The following is an 11,046-nucleotide window of genomic DNA, read 5'->3' on the forward strand; positions in this document are numbered from 1 at the left end:
TCTATGTCCTCTAGGGGGCCCTCCCTGCCCTATTTCTTCCAAGTCACTCTCATTTAAACTAGCACCTGGCTAAGCTAGTTCTGGCCCCTGAGGAGAGGCAAACGGAGATGCAATTTTAGGAGACCCTTGAGAAAAAGACAGTTATTAATGCCTCACCACTTGAGATACTCAAGTATTACTGTATAAACGCGGGTTGAATAGGGCCTCAGTTTTGTTTTACAAAGTTCTCTGGAACCTGGACATTCATTTAGTCCCATTAGTTCAAGTTCATGCCAAGCAGAACATTTCAGCAAAACCAAGATGTACTTTCTGTAGGAGTTGTTGCTCTTGCCAGCAAGACTTTCTTTCCAAGCCGAAGAGCCAGGGCATGTCATCTCTTAGGACCATCCTGAACTTCTGTCCATAGCTTGCACCATAACTATCTTTGTCCTGACTGCAAGTGACAGAAGAACACCCAGCCCTGATGCAGGAATCTAACTTCCTAGAACCTTAAAGATCTTGTGTTCACACTAGACAAGACGCTGTTCAGTTCTCCCTCACTTCCCAAGTATCTTCTTCAGCTCAGTGCTGGGAGAGATGGTCTAGAGCAACCAACAGGGCATCAGTCCATTACGTCGGCCCTTTAACCCCCAGGCCATGAGACAAGCATGACACAGGTAGGGTTCTGGGACAGCCATGAGCATAAACCCCAGATCTGATGGCAGGGAGCGTGCTGATGGTGATCCTTCACTGCTGGGCTCCAAGATCTTTCACCGCATTTTACCAAGGCCACACTTCTTGTGCTTAGTCCCAGCAGTGACCAATCATGCTAGGGATACTAAGGCAGGTCTGTTCCTGGGATATGGGATCCCAACAAGCAGCCTTGGCTTAGACTCACTCTACCTTCTGTTCCTTTGAGGTCAGACCTACATTGCAGCGTGAGGACTCTCCAGTCTCTTTGGACCTCTCGCCATTTTCTCACTAGTGTTTCTTGCATGTTTATTTCACTCTTAGTCCAGTCCTGCAAGAAAGATGCCATTTCTCCTGTTTATAGGTTCCACCTCATATCAGACACTGGAAGCAATCTTCCATAAACTCAGAAAAACCCTTTCCTACTTGCTGAGGCCAGAAAAACCCTGATGTTACTGGATGTTATGAGAAAATGAAACTATCTTTTCATTTTCTAAGGTGTTGCAAAGACCCTTAAACTTAGCAAATCAAATTTGGCAGATGTAAAAATACATCGTGACCATGTGAACCTATTCTAGGAATGCCAGGTTAGTTTTTAAAAAGTAATTCACCATACTAAGAAATAATCTCAGGAAATGCAGAAAAGCATGTCAATTTAATACCCATTTATTATAATTGAACAAACTGGGAGTAAGAAAACTTTCTCAACCTGAAAGGATGTTTGTGAAAAAGCCACAGCTTGAACAATCCTTAATTCTGAAAGAGTTGCCTTCCAATCATAGGAGAAAACCATTTAATATCAACTTTTATTCAACACCATGTTAGAGGCCATAGCCAGTGCAAAAAGGCAAGAAATGTGTTTATAATACTTACACTTATGTCTACATGCATGAAAGTTTGTTTACCCTATGGAAGTGGGCAGGCAGGCAACAGGCAGTGATCTAGACGAGTTCCAGAACCAATAGCCTCAGTCCTAGTGGACTAAGGAATGCAGTTGGAGGCCCAACGTGCTTCACACCACTTCCCATCCCAGAGCCTGGGCACAGAGGTACCCCAATTGCAGGGCCCTTCCATAAGCTCCCAAGAATACCCAGTCCCTGAGAGAGTAAGCAGCAAGTGCTGAGGGGAAAAGCATGACTCAGATAAGCATAGACTTTGGCCAGTTGACTAGTGTTACTTATTCCAGGACAGCCACTCCACTGAGATCCTAGCCACCCTGCTTGTGAAGGAGCGAGGCTCAGAATAGGCAGGCAGAGCTTAGAGAAGAAAGTTGCTATGAGGTGAGAATCTTTGTCCCAGTTCTAGCCTCTTCTTACCCTGCTGCTCTCTCCCATCTTAGGCCAGCTCCACACATAGGTTGGGGGGTGGGGAGGGAAGCCCAGGACCTCTGCACCTCCAGGGCCCTCTTCATACTTACCTCCTCAATCATCTTCCCAAAGCAGAGCCTCTGGGAAGGGCCACATTAGGACCCCAGGGACCTTGGTTATTTCTCCTTCACCTCCTTCTAAAGCATAAGGTGTAGTCCAACTCCACTGTCTGACAGACAAGTCATTTAGATATGTCCACAAGAACAGAACTCAGCCTCTCTCCTTTTCTGGTAAGTCTATGGAATCAACTCATCACCCCCCCCCAAACCATGGTAGGTAATACACCCACCCGTGAAGGGGCTCCTCCACCTTAGGTGCTGCTGTGTGCAGAGTCCTTCTAGTCCCCTCGTTGTCTGGTAGTTTCCTTCCACTCCTGGTAGACAGGGTGAGATGTATTTAAAACATCTTTACCCCTAGACACTTCAGTTAAATATAACAGTGGTTGGGCACACACCAATGGTGCTGAATTCATTAATCATTCTAAGCAAGCCTGCCCTGTCTCTAGATCACAATTTTGGTGATGTTTCTTTTATGTCTTCACTTAACAAGTAGAAGGCCTTGACGTTAAGTACTTCCTGCTGTAATGTCTACCGCATTCTAATAACACTCATTGATTTCTCCTCTAGTGTACACAGCCAAGAGGACATTCTTATTCAAGCCAACCATAACAGATCAAGCAAGAGTAACAAGGGTAAAACCTGGTAGCCTGTCACTCATTCAAGTGTTTAAGAAACCTGAAGTTGTAGATGCTTCTATAGTGTCAGTTGCCTTATATACCCTCTGCCAATTGCTGATTTTAGCTATAGTTCCATAGAAGCAGAGATGGATACAGAGGGAACAAGACTAGGGTTAAACTCTCCACTTCTTGCCGCAGACCTATAGCTCTCAGGCTAATACCCAAGAACCACCATCTACCAATGGAAGGCAAATACTCATTTGATTAGGGTCCCTGCTTCCAAAGCTTCTGGCTGACAATGCTACAAAGCATGCTTGAAGGTTTCAGCAGAGTCAAGCTCACACTGCCCATGACAAACTTCAATGATTTCCTTTTCATTTTTGTCTGGTTACCTCACTCCTGCTATAGGGGATAAAGTCCCAAAATACATGGCTTGCACTAAACTTTTGGTCTTGGGCTCTGTTTTTAAGGAAGCCGAGCTAAGACAGTAGAAAGCCTATAGAAAGCAGGCTCTCAAATTAAGTCTGGAACGACAATAGCTTGAGAGCAGAAAGTATTGTGATGCTGTTGGTAAATGGGGTGATGATAATCACTGTGATAACTGCATCAAGTTGGGTATTAAGACTCACCTCTGTTGCATCTGGATGTGGTACAGAGTGGAGGAGAAACATTTGGGTTCTCCTAGAGTTCTAGCACTTAAACAATATGGGTAAGAAGGCAATTATAAGTTTGTGGAGTTGGCTGGCACTTGCTAACTGCTTTGGGAGCCAGTCATCCTTTCAGACTCAGAGAAGTCAACTTAAAATCAGCTAGCTCAGGGCATGTGGATGCGGCAATAGCCAGAAGGTGTAACCACCTTGGAAGACCTCCATGTTCCCCAGCTAGAAGGCTACAACAATTAGGTCACGGGTTTGAAGGGCAGAGCTGCAAAAGAGACCCAAGGCACAGATCTCTCACGCTAAAGCCAACAACCTAATAAGGAAGGAGCAGGAGACTCAGACCTGGGTCAAGTTTATCCTAAGTAGATGAGCCCAAGAGTATTTGGGCAGATTCCTTTGAAACCTCCAAGATGGCAGTCACAAGCCCCTACCACCTACAACTGGTGATTAGCAGCCTGTTCACTACACAATGTTTTACAAGATAATGCTCATCAAGGTTATCCCTCCCTTTCCTCACAGTATCCAGCAAGTTGTCTAGGGTCAGTGCTCAGCCTAACCTGAAGAGGGACAAGTGCTGCTTGCTTTAGGAGGGAGTAAGCATTCATTGGAATGCTTGCATTACTTAACATTCATCAATAGGAACTGGGAAGTGGATCTCGAGGATGTTAGAAATGGAGTGGGCTGAATAGGATGGTCCTCCCCCGTGATCCAGGATTTAGCATCTTAGAAAAGACCCTTGAAACTGGTCTTCTGCTGGAATTTTTTTCCTGAACGCTTGGACACCATGACCTTCATCAGAACTGCTCAGAATATACTGGTAAGCTTCCGTCTCAGGGAAGTGAGGATCATTTTATATAACAGGCACATCTGACAGAAGCCACAAGCTGACTCTTCCGTGGTAGGCTCAGGAGACACTCTTCACTCGGACAATTCAGAATGCATGGGAGTACAGTTGTAAGCTTTGTGTCTCTGTGGGCTAGGAAATGCTGCCCTGAGACAGGGCTCCCTGGAATAGATGGGGTTGATAGTGACCAAAATTGGTACCTAGACTCAGAGGCAAGGTGAATATGATTATAGATGGGCAGCAAGTCTGATATTGCCACCAGTTTCTCTTGACCTGCAGGGGGTTTTGACCATAGCTAACCACAGCCATTCTTAGAAAAGAGGGCACCTGACCAGTATTTCACTTGTAGACCAGTTTACAAAATGCGTTTACACCCATGCCGATAAGGATGGTGTTAACCACAGCAATGTAAAAATCATGATTTCTATAGATCTAATTTCCAGATTTAAACCTCAGATCCAGACCTCATTGCTTGAGGATAACTAAATCCTACTGAAGGAAGACTGGCATTCCACTACAAGCATATACCTATAACTATGCTACTCTTCTGCCAAAACCATCTACCACAGTTATACATGGAGTCACAAGAGGCTGCTTAAGGTCTGAGCTAAAACCAGCTGCTTTAAAAATGCCATCATGGTCCCTTAGAGTTAGGTCCAGCTAAATTGTAGCTCAAAGTACTCCAAGTTTCATGGATCCAGAGTTTCCCCTGTGGCCTTCAGCATAACTACACAGCACTGTCTCTGCAAAGGCTGGGGGGCTTCTGGCCCTAGAATGGCCATGTGCCACAGGTGCAGCCAATTTGCAACTAAGATCATACTACTAAGAAGGAAAAGGATAAATATATCACCACATGTGTGGAATCTAAAGTATGACACAAATGAACTTATCTATGAAACAGATGCAGACCGAAGAGATTCGTGCTTGCCAAGTGTGAGGGTAGGGAGGCAGAATGAGATGGACTAGGAGTTTGGGGTGAGTAAACTATTACATTTAGAATAGGTAAGCAATAAGGTCCTGCTATATACAGCACAGGGAACTATACCTAATCTCCTGGGATGGACCATGATGGCAAATACAAGAATGTGTATGTATGACTGAGTCACTTTGCTGTACAGCAGTAATTGGCACATTCTAAGTCAACCATAATTAAAAATGAATAAAAAGCCTCACAGGTCCAGAAACTTGTCGTCCACCCTATGAAGACAAGGCTCATTTCCTGAGTCTGAGTTCATACTTAAGATGGGTAGCCTTGAATCTGGAAGAACTCTCAAATGATTCCTTGGCCTGGGACACAGGAACAATTTCAAAAGATTGGTCTTTGTCTCTCCTCGCATCTAAGCATTATGGACTCCTGAGATGTAGCCCCTGAGAAGCAGTACCAGAAACACAATAGGGGGAACCATGAGCACTGCATCCTTCATATTTATGGCTTCTGTACAAGCATGACCGGTCATGGCGAATGTTAGAGATTATAGTTCTCCATACGATCCCCAGTTGAGCTGTTCTGCTAGATGTGGTATCTCCAATACCAATGTGACATGCACTTGAAATGCTTCATGCACTTAATATGCTCTACGAGCTTGGCAACACATTCTTCTTGATCCCCACTGAGAGGATTTGAGACAGTTCTCACTTATGCAGGAGAGTCAACAAGTTCACAGCCTTACAGGGCTGTTGACTCTCCTGCTCTTTTGCTATATAGATACAAGGTCTTTGTCACCTTGACATACCACCAAGTACCTTGTTAATCCTTTAACACTGATTCATGCTAATAGAGATCTGATAAAAAGACAGTAACAAGTTCCCTGACTACCCTGGAAGGACAGGTCAGATAGTGAGAGGAATCCTCACAAAAACGGGAATGTTCTCTTGTGGAGCAGTGGGTTAAGGATCTGCAGGTTCGAGCCCTAGCCCAGAAACTTCCAGATGCTGTGGGTGTAGCCAAAAGAGATTCAAGACATCAGACGTATGCCGGGGCATCTAAGGGAAAAGACACTTGATTGCATCTTGTACCCCCTACCAAAATACATGTTTGCCAAGCTAGGCTGAAGATTTCTAATTTCAAATGGGGCCCAAAGAAAAGATTCAGGCTATTATGCCAGCTGTCATGCCAGTTGGTCTATGTGCAACACCAGAGACATCTTTGATAAAAAGGTGGCAATAAGGGATGTCTAGCAAGCCAGTTTGAGAACCCCAAAGTTTCTGGAAGATGTTAACTATTCAGTTATAGAACAGCTCCTGACATACTGCTGGGTCCTCAGACTGAGAATCTACCTTTGGGTCATCAAGTGACTATGTGACTAGATCTTTCCATCACGAGATAGTATAAACAGACCCAAAGAGTAATGTTGGGTGGGCACAATAGAAAGTGCGCTCTAAATAAAAATAAGAGTACGTTCAGGCGGAGTATTCACCTGTGTAAGCAGGGGGTCCAGACCCGATATCATCTACCTCTTTCCCTAAATCTACTCCCCTTGAGATAATAGGTGCATTTTCCTACAGACAGGAGGTTAAAAAGAACAGCTCTGGTTCAAAGTTCAGTGAAGGTGCTAGTGCAATGTCCACTAGCAGTGAGCCCCACCCAGGTGTAGCCCTGAAGGACAGTGAGAAGGAGAGCCTCTTAGTGGCCAGAGCTTCAGGGGACAAGTCAATCATGTATTAGAAGACACTGACATGAAGGAAGGCTATGCAGGAACTTCTAGGCAAATGACCTTGCTGTTTGGCCAGGTGCCTAGAAGGAATGAGAATGGGAGAATGGATAAAGGTCTGGGGAAGGAGTGTGTCCTTGGACCTGTAACAGGGGTCATGAAGAAGGGTCTGGGTGCCTCCTGTCAAAACTCGAGCATCATCCAAAGAAACTGAACAGACTGACTGGCTTATGTGAAGTTAGCCCGCCTGTGTTCCATGGCCACTCAAGTGACTCGTGAATGATGTAGTCATGGCGACAGGAACGGAGGCCATTGCACAGACCGACAGCATGAGCTTTCTCAATAAGACATCTAGTCACTGACACTGAATACCTCACCTGTCAGCAGCATAGGGTTATCTGGACAGTGACCTTATCTATGAAGGTATACATCATTTTTATCATTTAACAGATACTGTTTTTCCCGCCAAAATTTGTTTGTGGCAACCCTGCATCAAGCAAGTCTATGGACATGTCTCCAATAGTATTTGCTCACTTCGGGTGTCATGTCTTGATCACTCTCACAATAGCTCAAGCTTTCATTACAATATTTGTTAGTCATCTGTGACCAGTGATCTTAGTATCGTGATTGTTTGGGGGCACCACAAACCACCCCCAAAATGTGAACATAAATATCCTATGTGTTCTTACTGCTACGCTGACCAGCCATACCCTGTCTGTCTCTCTCCTTAGACCCGTTAATAACCCTGTAAGACCTTAATATTGTGTCTCAGGAAATAGGGAGGCCCAAGTGTGTGAAGAGTTGCATGCCTCACTTTAAGAGCTTGAAATGATTAAGCTTCATGAGGAAGGCATCTCAAAAGTTGAAAAGATGCAAGCTGGGTGTCTTGTACCAAACAAGTTGTGAATGCAAATAAAAGTTCTCAAATTAAAGTGCTATTCCAGTGAACACATGCACAGCAGAGCTATATCACTGACATGGAGACAGTCTGAGTGGACTGGATAGGAGATCAAACCAGCCACAACATAACCTCAAGCCAAAGCCTAATCCAGAGCAAGGCCTTAACTCTCAAGTTTGTTAAGGTTGAGAGAGGGGAGGAAGCTGAAGAGGATGGTTCATAAGATTTAAGAAGCCAGCTCCTAAACAAGGGTGCAAGGGGGAAGCAGCAAATGCTAATGTAAATGCTGCAGCAAGTTACCCAGCTAAGATAATAAAGATGGCCATACTATAACCATTTCAAAGTTGAAAAATGTTTAAGATGATGCCATCTTGGACTTCCATAGCTAGAGAGGAGACGCCAATGCCTGGCTTCCAAGGACAGGCTGACTTATTAGGGGCCAATGCAGCTGGTGACTAAGTTGAAGCCAATGCTTTTACCATTCCCGAAATGCTAGGGCCCTTAATTATGCTAAATTATGTCTGATCTACATGGAACAAAGATTAGACAACAGCACATCTCTTTATAACACGGTTGACCGAATAAGCCCACTGTTGAGAGCTCAGGAAAAGATTGCTTCCAAAATATTACTGCTTACTGACAATGCACCTTGTCACCCAGGACTGGATGGAAATGTATAATGAAATTCATGCCATTTTCACACCTACTAACATCTATTTCTGAAGCCCATGGATCAAGAAGTCATTCACTCTCAAGTTCTATTTAAGAAAGACCAATTCTCATGGTAGGAATTCGTTAAGATGGAGGCCACAAAAATTAGTTCAGAGGTATGAGTGCCTTGCTGAGGACTTAAAGCCTTATACTCAAAGGCAATGAGGAATAATCAGGTAATAGGACTGTATTACGCTTTGGGACCCGATTAACAAATCTTAAGAGCCCCTTACGTTCATCTTAAATGAAGTGAACCCCATTTGAATGCAACGCTCACTGTTCTCTCCTGCAACCCTGAACATAGTTCTGCCAAGCTGGACCATGGAGTCTAATACATTTCACTGTCCTGCCAACAAGCCGGCCAGCCATGACTATGGCACCCACAGGATTCTGCTTAGAGTACTTAGAGGTTGATCATCACTACACCTCCCAGAGTTTAAGTGCTCACATGAGCAGTAACAGTAAGCAATGAAAGCTTCTACATTTGAGACCAGGCCCAACTACACTTCCAAGAAGTTGGATGGCGTCTTGTACCATTTCTATCACTCAAAACCTGACTGGTCTCAACTCTAAGCATAGAGTCCTCAGTTTACCATCTTAGCACATTTGCATCTACAGGCAGAAACTGACTGCATGCTGTATACAGGGTTCCCAGTGATGGGAGTGGGTGTGGGAGCAGGGGAGTGGTCTATTATAGTCACATCAGGAAAGGTTCATGGGACTCTTACCTGCCTTGAGGGCTGTAGCAGAAGTTGTCAGCACTCTATCCCTGTTCCATCAGATCCCTTTGCCATTTTGCTGTCATTGTGGAAGAGCTGCATTTTAGGCCACAGAAGAGCCCAAAGTGCCTGGAAACTTGCATTCTTCTTGTGACATTCTGAGACACCCCCCCCAATTCCTACCTCGTAGATCCCTCATCCTACATAAATCCAGCAGATGATCCCAACTCCCATGGAAATTTTAAACCAGTCACTAGTGAAGGGGACACCTACTTGTTCATACATTTTACCTTCATTGTCTAAACCCTCAGCTCTGCAACCTCCAAGAAGTCAACTCTGGAATTTCCAGCATCTGGTTTCTTACCCCCAAGCCCACATGCTTTGGTTCTCTGGCTTTTGACATTGACTTTTCAGCTGTGCTTACTAAGAACTTTGTCCTGCCTTTGGTCTCTGAAGCTCAGTCCTGGCCCTGGCTACTTGGAGACAGACACTAAATCCCATCCCCAACATACAAGAGTCATGTTTATTCTCACAAGACTTTCCTTCCCCCAGTCCAGTGGGAACCAGCACTGGTCCAGGTATGAATCAGCATCCAGAGGGGCTTAAGATAGGATACTAAGCATCAATCCAAAGCACCTGCCAGTGGACAATCCTAGCTGGCATGCCGACCTGCGGTACTTTGTACTATGCGTCTTTGCTGAATACTGGCAGCTCACTTGTATAAATCATGAAGACAATGAAGCAAGTGGTATTCTGCCTTCAGGAGACATGCCTCAACCATAGCCCTCCCTTATGCAGGCTGACCAACTCGTCCCAGCTTGCCTGTGATGTTCATCAGCAGTGAAAGCTCCTTACACCCAGGGGAACCAGGACACTCAGCCATGAAAGTCATGAGAAGCTCATGAAATCATTCCCTCTGCCCCCTCCACATTTCCCCACCTGAGCTTCATCCAAAAAGCAGTAACCAAAGTACATTCTAGCAATAGGAACATAGGGATATACTGCTTTTAAATGTGCATACAGCTTTTCCCCGGCAAAAGTAAGTTAGGAAAATCCACCATCTTGCTTCAGGCACCCTTACCAGGGGATTTCTGAGGACAGTTAAAACTCCTTAACCCAGATCCTCTCCAGGTCTATTGCACACAACTCTCCCAAGCAGAGGGTTCAGTCTAGACATAGAATCTATGAGCAGAGCACGGAGGTCAAACATTAAGGCCTTGCTCAGGACGCTGGACCAGAGATTAAGACTTTTAACTGCCATAAGAGAGGCATAACAGCTACAACTCAAGCAGAAATAACTCAGCCTACACACCAAGGTATAGGACCAGGCACGAAGGTCAGATATCCAAACACAAGGACCAAAGTGACTGAAACCCAAAGGGAACAGGTGCAAGAGCCAACAAGGAGTCCCAACTGCACACTGGTCACTAACTGTTGATGGTTTGTCACTGGAATCCATCTGCTATCTCACAAAGTAGTTTTCCTGAGCAAGTCTCAGGCCCATGCGAGAGGAGAGCCCTTCCCACCCCACGTTCCCAGGACATCAGTGCCAGTTTGGATGGCAGCCCTATTGGCCAGCTTCAAGTCAGTTCATGCCCTAAAACTTGGATTCCTTGATTGTTATAAAAACAAATCACAATAAATGGGTTCAATCATTCCAATTCCAGTGTAACCACATTCAGCATTTTGCTCATTTGGCTCTCCCACCTCTAACCAGTATAAGTTCCCATCACCCTGGAGAGTTACTGTTTTAGTTAAGTCACCAATGCCATTGTTCAGCTGGGCCAATCTGCACAAATCAGTTTTTCCAGCCCCACCACTGAGGAGAGCTTAAGATGGGTCAAGACTGTGC

At 44.9% G+C, this 11,046-nt stretch overlaps 1 long non-coding RNA gene across 1 annotated transcript; it reads right to left on the reverse strand.

Annotated features, from left to right (window-relative positions):
- LOC110261519 lies at window positions 763–5,255 on the reverse strand. The gene is made up of 2 exons (XR_002345706.1): window positions 2,326–5,255; window positions 763–1,000 (listed from the first exon to the last, which is right to left on the reverse strand). It is a non-coding gene; the product is annotated as an uncharacterized LOC110261519 (long non-coding RNA).

This window comes from Sus scrofa, chromosome 7, assembly GCF_000003025.6.
Source record: "Sus scrofa isolate TJ Tabasco breed Duroc chromosome 7, Sscrofa11.1, whole genome shotgun sequence".
Taxonomy (NCBI): domain Eukaryota; kingdom Metazoa; phylum Chordata; class Mammalia; order Artiodactyla; family Suidae; genus Sus; species Sus scrofa.